The sequence below is a fragment of the Magnolia sinica genome, chromosome 6 (assembly GCF_029962835.1).
Source record: "Magnolia sinica isolate HGM2019 chromosome 6, MsV1, whole genome shotgun sequence".
NCBI lineage: Eukaryota > Viridiplantae > Streptophyta > Magnoliopsida > Magnoliales > Magnoliaceae > Magnolia > Magnolia sinica.
In genome coordinates, this window is record NC_080578.1 from 47,302,957 (window position 1) to 47,325,722 (window position 22,766).

Consider the following 22,766-nt stretch of genomic DNA (forward strand, 5'->3'; position numbering starts at 1 on the left):
AGAAAAAGAAAGAGATGCAAAGGCAATAGTGAATGTGCTAACTATCCGAGAAGATACTCATGAAAGAGTAAGGAAAGAACACCATAAGAATACAGGCAAAGCCACGTTAATCACCCTCCGGTTAGGAAAGCAGGTGACAAGTCCCTCCAAGCAGAAAGCTGAAAGAGCAAAGGTAGCAGTGGTCCATAATCATCTTTGCAGCAATGAAATGGAAAAGAAGAATGAAGTCGAGAAAGTAACATGTGACGTTGTGAGTCATTTGAAGGACATACCGACTCAGTTAAGTGTCTATGATGCATTAAGATTGTCAGAAGACTCCAGGCAAAGGCTAATTCTAGCCCTGTCCGACAGTAGTGTTAAGGAAGCATTGCTCATAGAGATGGCAAGAAGGGAGCCCGAAGAACGAAAAGATTGCATGCCAGTGATCTCCTTCTCTGATGATGATTTGGTCTGTGATAAAGGACACAACAGGCCGCTAATGATTGTGGGCCATATTTGTGGAAAACAAGTCAAGTGAATAATGCTAGATAATGGGTCTGTAGTGAACTTGTTACCATTAACAATGTTGAATAAGTTAGGATACCATTGCTCTAACCTACGCCCTAGTGGAATGATGATACGAGGCTTTAATCAAGATGGGCAGTGCCCACTCGGTAAAATTATAGTGACATTAGAAATAGGAGAGTTAACTACGAATGTTTTCTGCCATGTCATTAACGCAGTAATGACCTATAACCTCCTTTTAGGAAGACCTTGGATGCATTAGTACGAAATTATTCCTTCTACCCAACATTAGTGTTTTAAATATTGTAAAGACGGAATACAATATAAGGTAATGGCCAATGAAAGACCGTATATAGAAGGCGAAGCCTTCTTCATCGATGCTAGCTACTATGATGAATTTGCCAATAAAGAAGAAAGAGAAAATGATGAAAACAAAGCCCCGGATAATTATCATATGCAGATCATAAGAAAAGAAACTACAGTGACAGAATTGTCTGAGATGGCGAGTATGAAGAAGAAATTTTACTTTGTACCTAAGCATCTGAGACAGCCGGGGTAGCCGCCGTTGACATTGTTATCACCTGAACAACTAGAGCTCTTATGGTCAAACTACACAGTGCCAGTGCCACATGCTGAAAGGAGTAAGCCATTCCTAGACATTCCAAAAAGATTTCAGGTTAAATCTAATGAGAAATACCCAGAAGCGATCGAATTTTATGCCTCTTTGGAAATGATGATAGAAGAAAGAACTGATGATGATGCATGCTATGGTAAGTTGACATCTAGAGATCTAGAAAGGTATAGCCCAGCTAGCAAGAAAATCATAAAAAATATGGGGTTCGATTATGACAAACTATCTTAAATTATGGGAAAGGAATTCAGATTCTGGTCGGGGTTAATCAGAAAAGATGAGAAAAGTTTTGAGGACTGGGGGCAGAGTCTTCAGTAAACATGGTTATAGTCGATCAGGTAAAAGAAACAAAGCCTGAACTGAACAAGCATCCCGAGACAGCTCTGAAGCAAATGGAAGATGGGGGGCAGCCAACAATTGATAGTTTGTGAGAAATAAGTCTGGGCATGGAAGAAGAGTCAGGGAATACGTTCATAAGCGCGGGTCTCCTCGAGCAAGAAGTCGACAAATAAGTCCAACTCTTAAAAGAGAACAAGGATGTCTTCACATGGACATATGTAGAAATGCCTGGCCTAGAACCATCAGTAGCAATGCACCGGTTGAACATTTCCAAAGATAAGAAGCCAATTAAGCAAGTGCAGAGGCGATTTCATCTGGACCTGGTCCCCTTGATAGAAGAAGAGATAAGTAAATTGATAAAGGTCGGGTTTATTAGAGGAGTTAAATATCCTAAATGGATATCAATTGTTGTCCCGGTGAAAAAGAAAAATGGGCAGATCAGAGTATGCATTGATTTTAGAGATTTAAACAAAGCTTGCTCGAAAGACGATTTTTCATTGCCAATAACTGAGCTGTTAATTAACAGTACATCGAAATATGCCATCATGTCCTTCATGGATGGCTATACTGGTTATAACCAAATAAGAATGGCTCCTGAAGACGAAGAAGCAACAATATTCAGAACTTTGTTGGGAGTCTATTATTATAAAGTTATGCCATTCGGCCTCAAGAATGCCGGAGCAACGTATCAGAGGGCGATACAGAATATTTTTCAAGATATGATGCATAAACACATCGAATGCTATGTCGACAATTTGGTGGTTAGATTGAGCGACCATAAAGAACATTGTGAGCATCTGGCCTCAGTTTTCTGTTGACTCCGAAAGAAACATCTGAAGATGAACCCGACTAAATGTGCCTTTGGGGTATCGGCAAGAAAATTTCTCAGCTTCGTCATTAGGCAGAGAGGGATTGAAATCGATCTGGGAAAAGTCAAGGCCATTCAAGATATGCCGCCTATGAAAACATTGAAAGAATTGAAAAGTTTGCAAGGTAAATTGGCGTACATTCGCTGTTTTATTTCAAATTTAGCAGGAAGATGTTAACCATTTTCTCATTTGATGAAGAAGGGAGCAAACTGTGTATGGGATAAGTCCTGCCAGAATGCGTTCGATTCAATCAAGGAATTGTTGAAACAACCTCCAGTATTGGCAGCTCCCGAGAAAGGAAAACTGCTTATTTTATACATATCTGCAGTTAAAAATTTGTTGGGGGCCTTATTAGCACTGGTGAATGAACACGGGAAAGAGATATTGCTTTATTATCTAAGTCAAACTCTGATAGGTGCAAAATGCAATTATTCTCCGATTGAGAAAGTATGCTTGGCGCTGATATTTGCAGTACAGAAACTAAGACATTACTGCCTTTCCCATGATATAATCTTAATTTCCCAGGCGGATCCTATAAAATTCTTAATGGCAAGGCTGATGTTATCAACAAGATTGGCTAAATGGATGTTGTTGCTATCAGAGTATAAAATTATGTATGAGCTGGCGAAAGCACTTAAGGGGCAGGCGGTGGCAGATTTCTTGGCAGATCATCCCGTGGCAGATAGTGAGGTTGTTCATGATGAATTTCTTGATGAACGGGTAATGATGGCTGAATTGTTAAACCCGTGGCAAATATACTTTAATGGTGCTTCTTGAACGTTGGGAGCAGGTGCTGAAGTGATATTCATTACTCCTCAGGGTGACTTGTTACCCTATTCTTTCACATTGGGAGCAGCATGCACAAATAATAAAGCTGAATACAAAACTCTTCTTTTCGAAATAGAGATAGCACAAGGGATTAAGATAAAGACGCTATAGATCTTTGGGGATTCCAAGTTAATAATAAATCAATTAATGATAGAGTTTGAAATAAGGAAGCAAGAACTCTTGCCATATTTTCGAAAAGCACAGCAAATGCTGGTGCAATTCTATCATGTTGAAATCAAGCATGTGTTGCGATGCGAAAATGCAAGGGCAGACGCCTTAGCTAGCTTGGCAGCTGCTTTATCCTGTCAAAATCGAAGTCCTCTTTAGGTAACAATAGAAGAAAGAAGGTTCTTGCCATCTTCAGAAACTATCGATGAAGTTGTTAAAGTACTCCCTATATCATGTTTGGAGGTGACGACAAATGATTGGCATCATCAGCCTTTTGTAGATTACCTCAAGTATGATATTCTGCCAGAAAACCCAGCACAAAGGAAGCAAATCAAGTAGAGATCGAGCAGATTCATTATGAGTAGTGAAGTATTATACAGAAGATCTTACAATGAAATACTTTTACATTGTCTGGACAAATAGGAAGCAAGTCAAATATAACAAGAATCTCACTCCAGAGAGTATGGGGCACATCAAGCTGGTCAAAATTTATTCCATCAAGTGTATCAAATGGGGTACTATTGGCCGACAATGTTCAAAGATGTTATAGATTATGCAAAGCGATGCCACAAGTGTCAGATTCATGGAGACGTCATATATGTGCCTCCTGAAGACCTTCATCTATCAGTAGCCTCCTGACCTTTTGCTGTTTGGGGACTCGATGTCATCGGTCACATAAATCCACCTTCGGCTAAAGGAAAACAATATATCCTGGCAGTGACAAATTATTTCTCCAAGTGGACAGAGGCGATTGCATTATGCAATGTCAAAGAGAAGGATGTTGTCAATTTCATCCGACATGCGATAATATATAACCATGGTATCCCAAAAAGAATAATTATAGATAATGACACTCCTTTCAAGAATAGGGGCATGGAGAAGCTATGTTTAAAGTTCATTATTCATCACACGTTTTCGACACCTTACTATCCACCGGGCAATGGATTAGCAGAGGCATTTAATAAGATGATTGTAAAAATATTGAAGAAAATGGTGACAGGAAATAAGCGTGACTGGGTTGAGAAGATGCAAGAGGCTTTGTGGGCTTACAGGACTACTCATCGGATAGTAACGAGGGCCACACCATATTCACTGGTTTACGGTGTAGAGACTATCATTCTGATTGAAACACAAGTCGCATCACTCAAAGTAGCAGTGCATCAGTCAATTCAGATGATGAGAATGCAAGAATAAGGTTGGCATAATTAAATTTACTCGATGAAAAGTGGCTAGTAGCTCAACAGCGATTGTAATTATATCAAGCAAGGATTTCCACGGCATTTGATAAGAAGGTCAAGCATCACTCTTTTAAGAAAGGTGATCTAATTTTGATGTTGAAAAGGCTAATAGTGGCCACCGACAAGACTAGGGGCAAGTTTGACCCTAGATGGGATGGGCCATACATCATAACAGAAGTATATTCAAATGGGGCATGCAGGGTTACAAATCAAGATGGACGAGGTATCAGTATACCAGTCAATGCTCACTTCCTCAAGAAATATTGTCCCTGACAGTAGAAACGATTTTGAACCAGAAGATTATCAGAATAATGCTTCTATATCAAAAGGGGGTAATTATGAAGTGAAATGATGAAACAACCTCAAAAGGCAAAGCCCTGTATTCTTTCATTCATATATGAATAAAAGGTTAATTCTCAAGCATATTAAGACTAAGTGTTGATAATTATTGTCAAAATGATATTATCATCAACCATCACCAAGTGCCGATGATTATCGCCAATTACCAACTATCACTATCATTGTCAAACAAGTCTTATCAGAATTGTTATCATCGCCAAACTTATATGTTATTTTAAATACAACATGGTTGTTGTTAAAACTTCATCAGTAGTAACAATATATCAATAATTGGTTCATTATTCATGACAGTGGAATAAACCTATATGTTAACCACATATAAAGTTCAAGACAGTGATGGCGGTTTATTATATAAGGCAGCCTAGCCAAGTCTATACGACCAACTACGTATAAGGCCTACCATTATCGGCAATATGCATATATTTTTCGGGCAGCAGTGAGAAGCCAGTGGGCCTAAAAAGCCCATATAGGCCATCACATGCATACCCAGAGGATGGATCTAGCGACTAAAAGCCCTAAGTGGCCAAAAAGTCCACAATGGCCAGTCACGCATGAGACCAATGTCGTCTGTATAGCTTCCGACAATGTCACAGGGAAAGGAAGAAGGTGTCCTCCCGTGAATGGGTCTGACCTTGTAGACGAAGAAAAAGTGGGCTGCAGTGTGCGATCTTTGGCCATTGTCCATAAATACGCCAACCATGCATAAGACCCCCTAGATTCTTGGCTTGATTTCAGTAGTAACTCATGAGGACAAGGGTTGCTATAAAATACTCCCTCATTGATGGACTGGTGGCCTTAGATTTGGTACCCTAAGGTAGCCCTACATGCCCCGTGAACTCTAGAGAGTTACTGCTGCCAACCCTGTGCGTAAATCCTACTGAGTTCACAGCCCCGGTAGCTTCACTGAGCCCCTCTGATGGATCGCGGTTTGTGAACTCCCCGGCTGTGATAAGTCTAGTGAACTCATGAGAATTACAGAGACCATTCACGTGAGACCTGACTCCAACTACTTATGAGTCTAAAAAACTGTGTTGCTCCACTACTCTAGAGCTTAAACTGCGTAACAATCTGACTAAACTAAAATCTAGTTCCGCCTATTAAAACAAAATCATATAGGAAATCTCATACTAACAATCATAATATATTGTTATTTTTATCTCAAGCCTTCATTAAATATCATGTTAGACAATTACATAAATAAACATGCTTGAAATATATTATAATTTGGAAATTTATGAAGAGATAAACTATCTCAAAATATCGTGATGCCTTCATTAATATATGCTATAAATCAAAAGAAGTTACATGAAAATAAAAAATTAAAAAAAAAAAAAACAAAACAAATTCTTTACAGTTCATCTGTAACCCTTAATACTCCTAAATATTTCCGCAGATCTCCCTTCGACTGAACTTGAGCCGCGATGTGTTTTGATTTTGCTTGAAGAATAATTTTACTTGATCTGGAATTCTAGCTAATTTTCTCTCCAAAGATGCAATTATCTCTTCATTTTTTTATTAATTCAGATTTCTTAGCATCGGCAGATTGAATACTGATTCGCATCTTCTCCTAGATCTCTTTCAAAGTTGATTCTTCTATATGGTCTTTCAGCTCCAGTTGCGAGATTTCCTCCTTCAGCAGAACAATGTGACTTTGAATAATCGTTCTGTTATCAGCACAAGTCTTCAACTATTCCTGAAGAGTTAATTGCTCTTGGTTGAATTCAGAAATGGCAGAAGTGATAAGGGAAACCTTCTCTTTAGAAGAAACTAGTTGTTTTCCATATTCTAATATCTCTAGGGCGATGGTGACATTTTTTGCTGATGCCAAAGAGATTATTGAATCACAAAATTTGAGAAGAGAATCGCATAGGACAGAAATATTAGTCTTCACCATTCTTGCAGTGTTGTCCAAGATTTCAATAGCAACATCTGGATCCGACCACTAATCGGGATCTTTAAAAATATGAACTATTGCTGATACAGAATTTCTCATCAAAATCAATTTATGTGCAGGAACCCTTTCGAAAGATAATAGATCAAACACAGTGGCTACAAAATTAGAGCTTACTGTACCGTTGCAAGGAGGGGTTCCTGTAAGAGGAAAAGGAAAGGAAATTAGAATAAGGCTAAAGGATATAGAAATACTGATAGAGCAAATGATAAATATACCTGCTACAGAAATATAGGCAATAGGGGGGTCAAATTTCCTTGACAGAAGAAGGGCCAGCAACTAAAGGAGTTGGAGTTGGAAGGTGCTCTGGCCTCTGTGCTCAAATCCCTAGTAGTTGGAGTTGGAAGATCAGTGGTCTCTACTAGGAAGATGATCCCGCGAGCCACTTCCTTTGATGCAACTAAAGGAGTCAAAGAGATTCTTGTTGGGGTTGACAGTGCAATGGGAGGAAGATCTTTAAGAGGAGTATCATCAGTTCTAGTATCAACAACATGAGTACCTAGAATAGAAAATAACAGCAATGAGAAAATAATAATAACGACGATCGCAAGTGAAAAGTTAAAAGATAAAATTGTGAGAAAATTCTTACTCAGTGAATATCCATATTCTCCATAATCTAATGGTTCATCATCTTCCTTTGCTATTGTTGCTGGGGTCTTTGCAGGAATATTAGTGTCGGGAGGAACTTCAACAGTGGATGGAGGATGCTCTTCTGCAGTAAAAGTGCCTTTAACGACAGCTTCATGTTTGTCATCAATGTTAACCTCTCCTTCCTCAAAATCATCATCTTTGTCATCTTCTTTAATGTTATATTCGATAGAAGAAGTACCTTCAGATGAAAAAGATGAGTTTTCTTCCTCTAATTCTTCTTCTTCTATGTCTTTGATTACAACCTATTTCCCTTTAGAAGGGGAAATTTTACTGCTTCCTGGTCGAAAATCCTTTTCAATTGGGATTGGAGAGGCCGAGGCAACAACTCCTTGAGGTGAAGGAGGAGAAGCCTGGGAACGCATTCGAGACTTCGTCATCAGAGAAGATGGACTAGGGTGAACAAATCGAGGAGAAGGAGCAAGAGCTAGATTATCTTGGGATGCGGCGACATTCTCTTGAGCAGGAGAAGGAATTTCCACCACCTCCTCAACTACTCTATCAGAACGATCTTAGGGGACTTTTTCAAAGTCCATAACAACCCCATGAGCTATCCATCCTTCTGGGGTATTAGCAGGTTTTCGCTCGTGAATTAGATCATCCACGGATATCTGCCTGCAGATGTGACCAGGAAAGGGGGCATGGCTCGTCTCTGGCGCAAAGCCTATTCCTTCTTCAAATTTACGGCCTTTAAGTTTGGTGGTGAAATCCAAATTGGCTTACTCATAGGTAAGCATTTATTAACAAGATATGATTGATGCACCCACCACCTCATGTGACCATACGAAGCGCGAGTGATGCGATTACTACCCAGAATTATAAAAGTAGATTTAACTCGACCACCCAATAGTTGCTTCCATATCATAGCTTAGTTATATGGGCTAGTTCCGTAGCTGCGCATTCTCCTTGTTACTAACCCGCAGTCCTCTGAAATGGTTTGGTCAAAACCAAACTAGCAAGCGAACTGGCTTGGATAGTAAGGTTCCCTCTAAAACTCTACTCCCTCTCTTAATGGAAGGCTACAGGATCTAATCGAAAGGAAAAATGCTCTCTCTCTCTCTCTCTCTCTCTCTCCTGAAGTAAGCGATCCGGTGTCTATCTTACCTATATTCTCTATATAGCGATACAGGCAAATCTGGAAGAAATCAATTTTATCAGTGTCCAAGATGGTGTTGACGACCCAATCGTATGATCTTCTAGCCATAGTCCTCTTTTGAAAGAACCATAATGGGAGATCTAAAGGGTGAACATATCGCTTATCCGGAGCATCAAAAGTCCAATGAAAGTAAACACCTAGCTAGCCCGTGATATAGTGCTAGGGAGTACAAACGGATGAAGTGTCGACAACGGGATTTTTTTACATGAGACGTTATCTCTCTGAGAGCCTTATAAATCGAGCACAAGACTGGAGGGGTAAGAGAATGTTTGTGGCCTTCCGCCATGGCACAACAACAACAAAAACTATAGGGTGATTAGCATCTGCCCATTTTGAACTTGGAAGAACAACCACGCTCAGCCAATAAATGAGGAAAGCTGCAAGTTCTCCATCGAGGCTATATTATGGATGCTCTATTATCTTCTCGCGGAGATTTATTAGCTCTCGTGATGGCAACCACTGAATCTAAGAAAAAGGAAGAGAAAGAGAATATATAGTGAGAAGTATGGAACTAAAGATGCAATGAAAACGATTGGTTTACAAGGAAGAAGATTAACGAAGGGCCCTAGTGAAATGGGCAAGCCATTGCAGTGGTGAGATCTTGTGAATGTTGGGAAAATTAGACATCTCTTTAAAGAGTTCTATGGTTGTTTTCGAAATCGAGGCCACTCAGCCAGGTGAAAAGATGAACGCCAATTCTTCATTCGTGGGTATAAATTTGTTATAGAATTTTTTGGTCAGTGGAAGACCAGCAATTCGATGAAGATCCCAGAGGCTAATGCTCATCTCGCTTACTGGAATATGGAAGGAGTTGGTTGTGGGACACCAATAATTAAGGAAGCCTTTCAAAAACGGAGGTCTCTCTATAAAAATGTTGAGAAGTGACCTCTATTACATTATATAGGTCAATCTTTATCAATACTTTGGAATGCTTGGCCAAAATTGTTGTTGCCTAGTCAGAGTTGTAGTCATGAGATGTCAAGAGGCCTCTGGTTTTGAACTCTTCGCTGCCCCAAAGCGATTTATGATCCCTGAAATGCTGCTGGAGTGTTTCATAGAAATGGGTCGGAAATAGGGCGTGAGGATTATGAGAGGGAGTAAGGAAGATCATCGGATGGACATCACCGATTTATTGTCTTGGCTTCTTCGTTAGCAAGACCCCTTCCAAGATTCTTGGTTCCCTTGATGACCAGGATTCTGTGTAGGCTAATTTTTCCCCATCCATTTGGTCTGAAGGCTCGCAATTAAGAATGAATTAGTGGTGGTGAAGGCTTAGAGGGATTATTGTCATACCCTGTCTATGAGGGTTATTGAATTTCAAAATACGCTCAATGACTCAAACTTCTTCTCAGGAGTTCTAGAGTCTCTTCTTGTTGTGCTCTTTAATTTTCTCCTAAAACTCCTTAGCCTTGTTGCAACGATGCTTCTTTGATTTAGATGGAGGGGGAGTGTCCTCTTTGACGGGTGGCTTCTGACTCATCGTCGGCAAATGAGTTATGGTCTTTAGCCACTCTTCCCAGTTCAAGTCACGGCTGTGTTTTAGTGGTCGTTCGATCTCACCCAATGTTATTACCCTATGGATGGGAGAGGGTAGTGAAGTGATTTGGTTTGAGAAATCGAAGGTGGGGAGTACAGGTTACTTGATATAGGCAGGACACTTGATAGTGGTTTTGAAGCATTTGCTTGGTGGTTGATTGGGAGAAGAAGACGGTTCAGCAGCATGGTAAGGCGAAGGGTTTGGCAAATCCTCGTGGGAAGGTTGTACAGTGGGAGGTTCAACAAGGCGGTAAGTTCTTTTGGTGTGGGCCATACTGAAAACAAGATAGGTATCAGGATTGTTTTGGAAGTAAAGGGTTTGAAAAAGTTAAGTTCTAAAGGAGGACTGAAAAAATCTAAGTCTTGGAGATTATGCAAAGGGTCCTTTGCGTGGGTGTGTGCAAACAAAATCAGTTGCGCGGAGCAGCATAATGTCCAGAAGTCTTGCGCGAACAGAAAGTCTGTTGCGTGGGTTCGCGTAAACGAGATCGATTGCATGGGTTAATAGCGGACGAGTAGAGCTTTGCTAGGAAAATAGAGAGTGGGAAATAAGGAAAGACTTCTGATATTTATAGGGAGTGAGGGCCGAGTGTGGTACTCGAGTGCCCTTTGTGCGGCTGTGCGCAAATGATTGTAGGAAGAAAAAGATAAGTGACTGATCTTGATTCTTTGATTTTAGGGAACAAAGAAAGGATTAATGGGGCATCTGTTGAGACATAAAAAAATGAAGATAGAAAAGATCAAAAAGCTATAAATTAGAAGAAATATGTGAGCAAAGATGAAATAGAGTAAAACTTCATATGATTGCGCATGTCCGCGCAAACCATATTGGTTGTGCGTTACCACGCAAACGACCATATTGGTTATGCGATCACACCCAAAGGGTTGTATGGGCTGTTTTGCATGAACGGTTAGATCTAAAGAAAGGTGGGCCCTATGGCACAGAGATCGAGGGTTCACACATGTGGAGGTCTATAAATACCCCACTCCCCCTCTCATTTGGGAGGGTTGAAGATTTTGAAGAAGATCATAATCTGGAGAAGAAGAGAAGACTGAAGGTATTAGAAGACAAGAGCAAGGGTTTGCGCCGAGCCGTGCAATAGTGCTGTTGCGCGGCCAGTAATGATCAAGGGCTAATATGGTGATGAAATCGTCAATCTTGGTTTTTATAACCTTTAGTTCTCCTTTTTCATGAGGATATGAGCTCAAGAAAGAGAGATCAAATGATCGAATCCACACAATATTCCTCTTAAAGAGATGATCAAATCACAAGTCGAAATCCTGTCGGATTTGATATTCAGATTTAATATTCAAACTCTATCAATTTCTGTTTTCTAAACAATCTATCTTAGAATCAAGGGAATCAAAGGATGTAAACGAATTCAATATGAATAAATATGATGATTGTTCTTCATGCACTCTCTCTATTATACTTGAATAAGATAAGCTCCCAAATCGAATGCATTTGTTTCTTGTCGAAACAGACGAGTCAAGGAAAACCTTCGACTGGTCGAGGATGTCCCTTGACTAGTCGAGGATGACAGGAATTTAGAGGATTTTTTTGCTAGAGTTCGAGTCAAGGAATCTTCGACTGTTGAGCAGGAGCCTTCGATTGGTTGAAGATGGGCTTAGACTAGTCGAAGGATGCAAATTTTTAGGGTTCCTTTTCTTCACTTCAAGTTTTCAATTCTCTTCATTCCTCTCTTGGTTTTCTTGGATCATTGGCATATGAATTCTTCATTTTTGGTCTTCTAAGATCCAACCTTTACTTTGGTGATTCTTGAGCGTTAAATTTATGCTTTTACCATCCTTTTCAATCCAAGCTCTTAAATTTACCTTGCAACACAAACATAATTAAAATAGAACATTAAGCATTATCATGTTCATAAAACCAAGTAACAAATGGGAGATAATATGTAATATTTGAACCTCAACATAATACCCAACCAAGATTTTTCCAGTCCCAAGGAAAGTATGGGAAAAATGAACTTCAATGCATAATGTTTAAACCTTTTTCAAAAAATAATCTTTTGTGTAATCAAGTATGAATGAGTAGACTTAAGATGAGAAAGTGAGATTTTGAAAACCTAGAGCCGAATCACATAAGCAATGAATTAAATAAGTTCTTTATCGATTAAGTCAGAGCATAGTTCGCATTTCAAGTTTTTCAACGTGCTCAGTGAAAATACTATCTTTTCGTAATGTTAGCCATGATCATCACTTCGAGATTGGTTGAAACTCGAGTACTAATTCCAAACTTATCCCCTTTTCCTTCTTTTTTCAGTTTTTGATTTTATATTGATGATCATTTGTATTCATTTAGTCTTTTCATCTTTTCTAAAATTTTCATTCTTTTTCAGACTTTTTCAATCTTTTCACCATAAATGACCCTTTTGTTGATCTCCTATTTTTAAACTAGTTCTTTTCTTCTTTTAAGGTGGATAAAATTCTCCAGACTTGGTTCTCAATATCTTTTAATGATCATTATACTAGCAATTAGAAAATCTAGTACTATTCACAGAAAACAATTTGAATGTCATGTGATTTAGATTAACATAATATTCAAACTTCTTCGTAATCAATTGAGTACAAGGACCGTAAGTGATAGATTACTTAGTTAATCAAACTCCAATAATTCAAAATTTGCTTCCTATCTTATCTTCATACTCAAAACAGTCTTGAATGCACAACTTACCGCTTTCCAAATAGATAAACATTGAAAATTTTTCAAAAATTTCACAAATTTTGCTCAAAACCGAGAAAACACTGATTAGTTTACCTAATCTCCCGTCCCCAACCTAAAATGCACATTGTCCTCAATGTAAAAGAAATAAGAATGATTTGCAAAAGAGAACATAATTGAAGGAAAAGTGATGGAAAGATTGTACCTGATGAAGGAATTAGGAGGCTTTTTCCAAAGGATCTCAATGTGAAGGTGGGTTAGCACAAGAATTAAACAACTAATAAGTAAACTATCCTAAACAAACAGAAAGAAAACTATCCTAAAATAGTGGAAGAAAATTATCCTAGTCCTAAATTCTATGAAAGCAATAAACTTAACTATAACTCCATCAGACTAGGAGGTCAATCCTGGTAAACAGGATAAATCAAAGGTATGGACATGTCCTCTGAATCAAATTTCTCAACAAATGGCTTCAACTGATGTTCATTTACTTAAAAAGCATTGCCATTATTCAAATTCTTTATCTCGACGACCTAATAAGGATAGACATTAGTAACAGTGAAAGGACCGGTCCAACGAGATCGAAGTTTACCCGAAAAAATATGTAACTAAGAATTGTACAAAAGGACTTTTTGACCAACTAAGAATGATTTTCGAAGGATATTCCTGTCATGGAATACCTTCATCCTGTCCTTGTAAATTCTCAAGTTCTCGTATGCATCATTTTGGATCTCCTCCAGTTCATTCAATTGTAGTTTACGTAGTGAGCTAGTGTTGTCTAAATTAAAGTTCTGATTTTTAATCGCCTAGTAAGCCCTATGTTCCAACTCCATAGGTAAGTGGCAAGCCTTCCCATAGACCAGTCTAAAGAGAGACATTCCAATAGGGTTTTAAATGTAGTACAGTAAGCCCGTAAGCCATCGGTTAATTAAATTGACCAATCCTTACAGTCAGAGTTAACCATTTTCTCTAAGATGTGTTTGATTTTCCTATTGAAAATCTCAGCTTGCCCACTTGTTTGTGGGTGATATGGAGTGCTCACCTTGTGAGAGATGTCATATTTCTTCATTAGGTTCGTGAACGGCCTATTACAAAAATGTGAGTCCCCATCACTAATGATGGCTCGAGGCGTTCCGAACTGGGAAAGGATGTTCTCTTTTAAAAACTTAATGACCGTTTGATGGTCATTGTTCTGACATGGAATCACTTCGACCCATTTAGCGACATAGTCTACTGCTAATAGAATGTATAAATTCCCAAAGGATTAGGGGAATGGTCCTATAAAATTGATGCCCCAACAATCAAATGCTTCTATAATAAGAATGGGGTTTAAGGGCATCATATTTCGGCGGGACAATACTCTTAATTTCTGACAATGCTCATAAGCTTTGTAAAACTCATGAGTGTCCTTGAACATAGTGGGCCAGTAAAAGCCACACTGCAGAATCTTGGCCATAGTCTTTTTAGTAGAAAAGTGACCACCACAGGCCTGAGAGTGACAAAAGGAGATGACGCTTTAGTGTTCATTGTCTGACACACATCTCCTTAAGATTTGGTCTACGTAATATTTAAACAAATACGGATCATCCAAGAAGAACTTACGAACCTCGACGAAGAATTTTTTCTTATCTTGCATAGTCCAATGTGTTGGCGTGAAACCTATGCAAGATAATTAGCAATATCAGCTAACCAAGGTGAATGGGAGACTTTAAACAATTGTTCGTCAGGGAACATATCATTTATATGTGTTGTCTCAGGGGAATCAGAGAGATCAAAGTAGGAAAGATGGTTAGCCACTACATTCTCTACTCCCTTTTTATTTTTTTATTTCCAAATCAAATTCTTGGTATAGGAAGATCCATCTAATTAAGTGGGGCTTAGCATCATTCTTAGAAAGAAGATACTTGAGCACCCCTTGATCTGTGTAAATGACGATCTTGGATCTGATCTAGTAGGACCTAAATTTTTCTAAAGTAAACACTATAACTAAGAGTTCCTTTTTCGTAGTAGAGTAGTTCACTTGGGCATAATTTAGAGTTCTACTTGTGTAATAAATAACGTAGGGTTTTTTTTTCTTTTTTCTAGCCTAAAACCGCCCCAAGAGCATAATCAAACACATCCCACATAAGTTCAAAAAGAAGGCTCCAGTCAGGTGGCTGCATGATAGGTGTAGTTATTAACATGCCCTTGAGCTTAGTAAAAGCTTCCAGCATTACTCAGTCCACTCGTATGGTGCATCCTTTTGAAGTAGATTGCATAAAGGACAAGAGAGGTGACTAAAGTCTTTTATGAATCTTCTGTAAAACCCAACGTGTCCTAGGAAGGATCGCATGTCTTGCATGTTCTTGGGTGGAGGTAGGTTAGAGATAAGATCAATTTTAGCCTTATCTACCTCAATTCCCATGGACAAGATGTGTTCAAGGACAATTCCCTTACGAACCATAAATTGACACTTTTCCTAATTTAGTATCAAGTTCTTTTTCCCACATCACTTCAGCACCTTTTTTAAATTTTCTAAATATTCGTTGAAGGATGGACCAAAGACTGAGAAATCGTCCATGAAGACCTCTAAATATTGGCTACCATGTCAGAAACAATACTCAACATACATCGTTGAAAGGTGGTAGGGGCATTATACAGTCCAAATGGCATCCTTTGGTAAGCAAAGGTGCCAAAAGGATATGTGAACATGGTCTTTTCTTAGTCTTCAAGGGCTATCTTAATCTGATTGTAGCCCAATCCGTCAAGGAAACAGTAATAGGAATGACCAGCTAGCCTTTCCAAAATTTAATCAATGAAGGGCAAATGAAAGTGGTCCTTCCTCGTAAGGGTATTTAACTTCCTATAGTTAATGCACATTCTCCAACCAGTAGTGATCCTAGTTGGCACGAGTTCATTATTGGCATTGGCTACGATGGTGATTTCAAACTTCTTGGGAACCACCTGAGTTCGACTCACCCATTAGCTATCAGATATTGGGTATATCCAATAGCTTAAGAATGTCGGCCTTAACTACTTCCTTCATTTTTGGATTTAGTCTACATTGTGGTTATCGTGAGGTCTTCGTATTATCCTCAAGATGAATGTGGTAAGTACAAATCAAAGGGTCAATTCCCCTGAGGTCTGCAATCGACCATCCAAGGGCTCCTTTATGCTTAATGAGAGTAGAGATGAGTATACTCTCCTATTCTTGCTCAAGGTGGGAAGAAATTACCAGCGGCTATGTCTCATCTTGACCTCAATAGACATATTTCAAATCAGAGGGTAAAGGTTTTTAGTCAAGCTTCGGTGCCTTGAGGTTAGACGGTAGAGGCATTACACATTAGTTTGGGGCAATTCTTCGAATTGTGGTCTCCATGGGTTAACTTCAAGTACTGGCACGGTATCCAACATGGTCCCCATCTCCCTAATCATGTCATCATCAAAATCATGGGAATGGGCCAGGCACGTCTTTAAAGGGTCAGAGGATAAGGTCAAGAGTGTTCTATCTTTCACGAAAGAGTTAATCAGGTTAATATCGTGGGAATCGTCATCAGCCTCTGACTATTTGCTTGTATTGAAAAATATATTTAACTTCAATCTCATATTCCTGAAAGACATACTCATGACTCCATTCCTGCAATTAATGATTGCATTTGAAGTGGCCAGGAATGGACAACCAAGAATGACAGGAATTTGATGCTTATGTCTATGATGGATTAAGTATCCAAGATGATAAAATCTACCGAATGGTAAAATTTTTCAACCTGGACCAACATATCCTCGATTATCCCTCTCAATATACGGACTGAGCGATTGGTAAGTTGTAACATGGTCCGGGTGGGTTTTAATTCACCTAGACCCAGTTGCTCGTAGACCGAGTATGGGATCAGATTCACGCTCGCTCCTAAGTCAAGAAGTGTGTGCTCAATCCAGTAGTTTTCAATTACGCAAGCGATGGTTGGGCTACCGGGATCTTTATACTTTTATGACACATCTTGCTTCAGGATGACACTCACTTTTTCAGTTAAAAAGATCTTCTTTTGAATATTTGTCTTTTGGTCCTACATAAGTCTTTCAAAATTTTGGTATATTAAGGTATTTGTTTTACGACATCCAGTAAAGGAATATTGACCTTCACTTACTTCAACACCTCTACAATGTCTTGAGAGTTAAAGAGAGATTTTGGTGCTATCAATCATTGGGAAAATGGGGCAATCCGCTTCCCTTGAGGTTCGGGTTCTAACTTTTATGGGGCATGGCTAGATTTATCATTGTTGTCCTCTTCCGGGTCCTTAGGCTTTTTAGCCCTAATCAGAATGGTTTTGTCAATGGTCTTCCTACTCCTAAGAGTGGTGATAGATTTAGCTTACTCCATCTGATTTGAAGAGCTCGGGTCGTTAACTTCATATTGTGGTTTTAGATTAGGAAGAGGTTGAGCTGGAAGGCTCCCTTTATTCTCAATCACACTTTTAGTCTCAAGTCCTTATATGGCCTTTGTGAGGTCTTGAAAGACTTGCAGCATACCTTGATTGAAAAGATCTTTATTTTGAAGATGTTTTAAAACCGGATCCTCCTGAGGTTTCCCTTGATGTGGAATTTGGTTAGGGAATCCTCGAGGTGTAGCAGTTTATGCGTTTCTCCAACTGAAGTTTGGATGATTTCTCCAGCTAGGATTGTACGTATTAGAGGTGGGCCCACTGAAAGGTCTTTGGTAATTATTAACAACATTGGATTGCTCATTCAGTACCTCTTGAAAGGCAGGTATTATTAGACAGTTTTCAGTTGTATGAATGTTACAAGCACAAATACTGCAAACAGTTTCCTTAGCCTTATCCTTCTTTAATTTCATGGCCTTGATTTTTCTTGTGAGATTAGCCACTTTAGCATTGATATCATCATCCTCTTTCAGTAGGTAAATTCCACCCCTTTCCTTGGATTGAGTTAGCCTAGACGTGATGCTTGATTTTGGGGAGATGTCCCATGATTGTGTGTTTTCAGCAAGCTTATCAAAGTAGTCCCACACATCATCGACATTTTTATTCATGAATTCCTCGTTACACATTGTCTCAACCAATTGGCGCATGAAAGATGTTAGTCCATCATAGAAGAAGTTCTTGATTGGCCACATTTCAAAACTGTGTTGTGGGCATGAACTGACAAGATCCTTGAACCACTCCTAACATTGGAAGAATGTTTCATCTTCCTTTTGGGAGAAGTTCATGATTGACTTTCTAAGGGTGTTCATATTGTGGTATGGGAAAATTTTCTTTATGAACTCCTTTGTCATGTTATTTCATCTACCAATAGATCGAGGACATAATGAATGTAACCATGTCTTAGCTTTCTCTTTCAAAGAAAAAGGAAAGAGTTTTAGCCTGACCATGTCATCGGAGATGTTTGGAAAGTATAGAGTGGCTCTAAGCTCGTCAAACTCTTTCAAGTGTAGGTATGAATTTTCATATTCAAGCCCATGAAATTTTGGAAGGAGTTGGATCACCCCTAGCTTGATATCCATGTGTCCCATGTTTTTTTAATAAAACATGCATGAGGGCGTGCTCACCCCACCGGTTGTAAGTAATCTCATAAAGTATGAGGCAGGGGTGATTAATGCACCTCATTCTCATCCTGGACTTTCTCAACCCAAGGTTGAGGTTGTCTTCCTAGTTGATTGACAACCATCACTTCAATTGACTCTGAGGATCTCGAGTGGTCTTTAATCCTGTGATGGATAGATAACCCCTCAACCAATCCACCTTCACTCAAGAGATGTCGAGCATTGTCACGAACCCACTTGGGCATGAAACACTCTCAGCCCTCAATTTCATATTCTAACCTAAACCTAAAAAAGGAAAGAGGGAAAAAGAATTATGGAAAAAGAAAGGAAGAGAATTAGAAAGAAGTTACCAAATTGCAAGTTCCTAATTTAAGATCCTGCAAAACAAAACAAAAAGAAATCAGTTTCTAAAAATAAAAATTCTAAAATTAGAAAGTTCCTAAAAACAAAAATAGAAAGATGACTTAGTTTCTAAATTAAAAAATAAAAATAAAATCCCAGAATTAGAAAGTTTCTAAACTAAAATTAGAAAGTAGATCTAAGAAAAACATAAAAGTAAAGTTTCTAAAAAAAAAAATAGTTTCTAAAAACAAATTAGGAAAGTTTCTAAGCCTAGAAATAGAAAGTTAAGTTAGTTTCTAAAATAATTCAGAAACTCCTAATCCTAAAAATAGAAAATAGAAAGACCCAAATCTTAAACTAATTCCAAAACAAAATAATCTCAGCAAAATGCAACTGTTAATCCCCGACAGAGGTGTCAAAAACTTGTTCACAACCCCAAGTGTAGGGTCGCCATGTAGTAATAATCTCGGTAAGACCGAGGTTGAATCCACAGGGACTAATCTCGTGAGTATTCTAAAAGCAATTAGAAGAATAACTACAAAAAGATGAAAACTTAAATTTGGAAGTATAGAGAGTAAGTGTGAGAGTTTTAATGGAAAACTTAAGAAATTCAAAGGTGGGAACTAGGGTTTCCAAGGATCCACTTGTAAAGATCAATGAGATCTATACTAGATTCAAGGACACAACTGAAATCAGAGTCTCATCTTATCCAATTGGAAGATATCTTAATAAAACCAAATCTAAACTTCCTTGGACCTAATTCTCAATGGATGAGAGGTGTGAGAACTGGAAGTGATTCCATCATAAAACCATGCCCAGGAGATAATGGCTCACAATATGATGCCCTACAAGTGGATAACCCATCAACCAATCCGTTTGAAGAGAATTAGAAAGAAGTTACCAAATTAGAAGTTCTTAAATTAAGATCCTGCAAAACAAAACAAAAAGAAATCAATTTCTAAAATAAAAATTCTGAAATTAGAAAGTTTATAAAAAAAAAGAAAAAAGAAAGATGAGTTACTTTCTAAAAGTAATAATAAGAAAGCAACCTAGTTTCTAAAAAAGAAAAAGGAAAGTTTCTAAACCTAAAATTAAAAAGTGGTTTCTAAAAATAAAAAATTTCTAAACCTATAATTAGAAAACTAAGTTAGTTTCTAAAATAATTCAGAAAAACCCTAACCTAAAAATAGAAAGTAAAAAAAACCTTAATCTTAACCTAATTCCAAAACTAGCTAATCTTAGAAAAACGCAACCGTTAGTCCATGGCAACGGCGCCAAAAACTTATTCACAACCCCCAGTGTAGGGTCGCGATGTAGTAATAATCTCGGTGAGACCGAAGTTGAATCCATAAGGACTAATCTCGTGTGTATTCTGAAAGTAACTAGAACTAGAACTAGATGAAGATGTAAATCTAAATCTGAATTAATTAAGTGAGTAATTGTGATTAAAGTGATTAAAACTAACAAATTCAAAGGTGGTAACTAGGGTTTCCAAGGATCCACTTGTAGAGATCAAGGAAATCTATGCTTGATTTAAAGAAACAACTGGAATCAGAGTCTTATCTTATCCAATTGGAAGATATCTCAGTAAAACCAAATCTGAACTTCCTTTGACCTAATTCTTAATGGATGAGAGGTGTGAGAACTAGAAGTGATTCCATCACAAAACCATGCCCTGGAAACAAGGCAAATAACAGGATTTACCAATTCCACAGCCAATTATAAGAGACTTGGGAAGATTAGGCAGGATTCCATCGCCCAACCATGCCCATGGGACGATAGTGAACAGTAGGATTTCCTAATTTTACAATCTTAATACATGAAAAGAACATACTCAAAGTTATCGCAGATCTATTACAATTTGAGTCACAACAAACCATTAAAAACTGAAAGTATTTCTTAAATATCAAACTAGAATCAAAGATAGTTCAACTTAAACATGAATTAAAGAAATAGAAAACATCCCATCACGCTACAAGCTTCACCTCTTAGCCCTAGCTAAGAGGTTTAGCCAACCATAGACATGATTAAACTAAAATCTCTTAAGAAAAACATAAAAAATAACTAAGGAAATAGAAGAAAAACTCTTGGCAATGGCTTCTCCACACTTTTGCTCCACTACCCAAACCGTAGAAGATTCCTAGGAACATCTTTGGGACCCCTATTTATAGTTTTACAACTCAAACTTTCACACCGAGTTGAAAATTTTCAAAAACAACCTCAAATTTAGGCAGTCCGTGAGCTGTCCGCGTAACCTTAGATGAGCCGAGGAAAACCTTCGACTGGTTGAGGGCACCTTCAACTGGTCGAGGGAGTCCCTTGACTGGTCGAGGATGACAAGAATTTTGAGGATTTTATGTAACAATCCGTACTTTTTGGTACTCGGGTGTTACCGTGTATGAACACTAACCTAACTTACTTGAACATTCACCCTCATTCTAGTCTAAATCCGACCGTTGAAAACAATCACCACCCATATATCAAGTTGTCCACCCGTTACTATTTAAGATGGACCATCGCATCGTTAGAGAAACCTATTTTTAGGATTTTAGTTTCATAGGAAGATAAATCTAATCGACCATCTTAGAATTTGAAGTTTGAACCATGAAATCCACCGCTCCTTAGATCCCCAATGTCCTGTCGATCACTCTAATACCTGATTTCCCTAATCAAACCATTAGATTATAAAATAAATCTTTAGGTTGCATTTAGGCAATCTTAGTAAACACTAAAATTGTTTAATGAGGACTATGGCAGACCTTGACCTTAAGTCATCTTAAAGTTTGGATCTAGTTCACTAGATCCATCGTTATCAGACCTACGACACTTAATCATCCTTGCCCCAGCTTCTAGTAATTGAATATACCATTGAGGTTCATTTAAATAGGCCCTAAGACCATTTTAACTGATGATGTTTAGATTGGGATTAATCTGGCAGTCGAAATGATAGCAATCGACAATTAGAGATCATGATTTAGTTGGTAAGGCTCACCTAAGCTTTGGATCTGCCTCTCCTCTAGTCAGTCGACCTAGTTAGACCCATAGAGCATCATGGATGGAGCAGATTTCTCAAAACATCACTATGGACCCCACCGTATGCAGTGTGTGTACACACCCTGCATACAACTGAGGTGCACCAAACCAAGGGTCGGGTCAAAATATCTTTGACCTGACATCTTCTAAAAAGGAGAGAGATCTCTCTCTTTCTTCAGTTCCCACCTATGGGCATTTAAATGGTAGATGGATGTCGTCTAACCATCGGATGGGCCACTTGCATGGATCATGAGGAAGATCCAAACCATCCATCATGTCCACAAAGGAAATCGGACCAAAACCTGGTTTGTTCTGCATGTTGCATCACACATGTGTGCGCAAGAATGCAAGCTCAAATAGAGGTGTGCGTGAGGTAGTTTTCGAAAATGGAAACCTGTTGTTGCTACCAAGCTGGTAGTTCGCATGCACATGTCTCCTTCGAACCTAGCCGTCCAGCTATGGGAAAATCTCAGCCCTTCACCCCTAGCTACATGGTCTAGGGTTCTCTCTATACCAGAAAAAAAGGCCGGTTTTGGCCCTACCCACTATTTTGGAGGTGGTTTCTACCAGATCAAATTTGGAATGCTCGTTGACAATCCAATGGCCTAAGAAAGCTAGGTTTTCCTATAAAAACGGAAAGAAAATGCCTCTCCACCTATATTTTACAAAAACCCTAGAAAACCAGTCGACACCTTCAATGATCGAACCCACCATGGAAACTTCCATGAAGCTTCGAAATACCATCCCTCCAAGCTCCCAAAGACCTGTCTACACCACATAGGTGCCTCGTTTTGGAGAAAAACTCGGCCAATGGTGATCCGCCATTAGAGCTGACCGTCTTCCTCGCCATGTCAAACTAAGTCAGACCTTATCCAATTGAGCCATTTTTGGGCTCTCATCGCTTGGAGGTGTCCCTGATGCTAGGAGAAAGAGAGGGAGAGACG

At 38.7% G+C, this 22,766-nt stretch overlaps 1 non-coding gene across 1 annotated transcript; it reads left to right on the forward strand.

The window, feature by feature from the left end:
* The first annotated feature begins 18,025 nt into the window (after positions 1-18,025).
* LOC131250352 (small nucleolar RNA R71) lies at positions 18,026-18,132 on the forward strand. The gene has a single exon (XR_009173273.1). It is a non-coding gene; the product is annotated as a small nucleolar RNA R71 (small nucleolar RNA).
* The last annotated feature ends 4,634 nt before the right edge of the window (positions 18,133-22,766 follow it).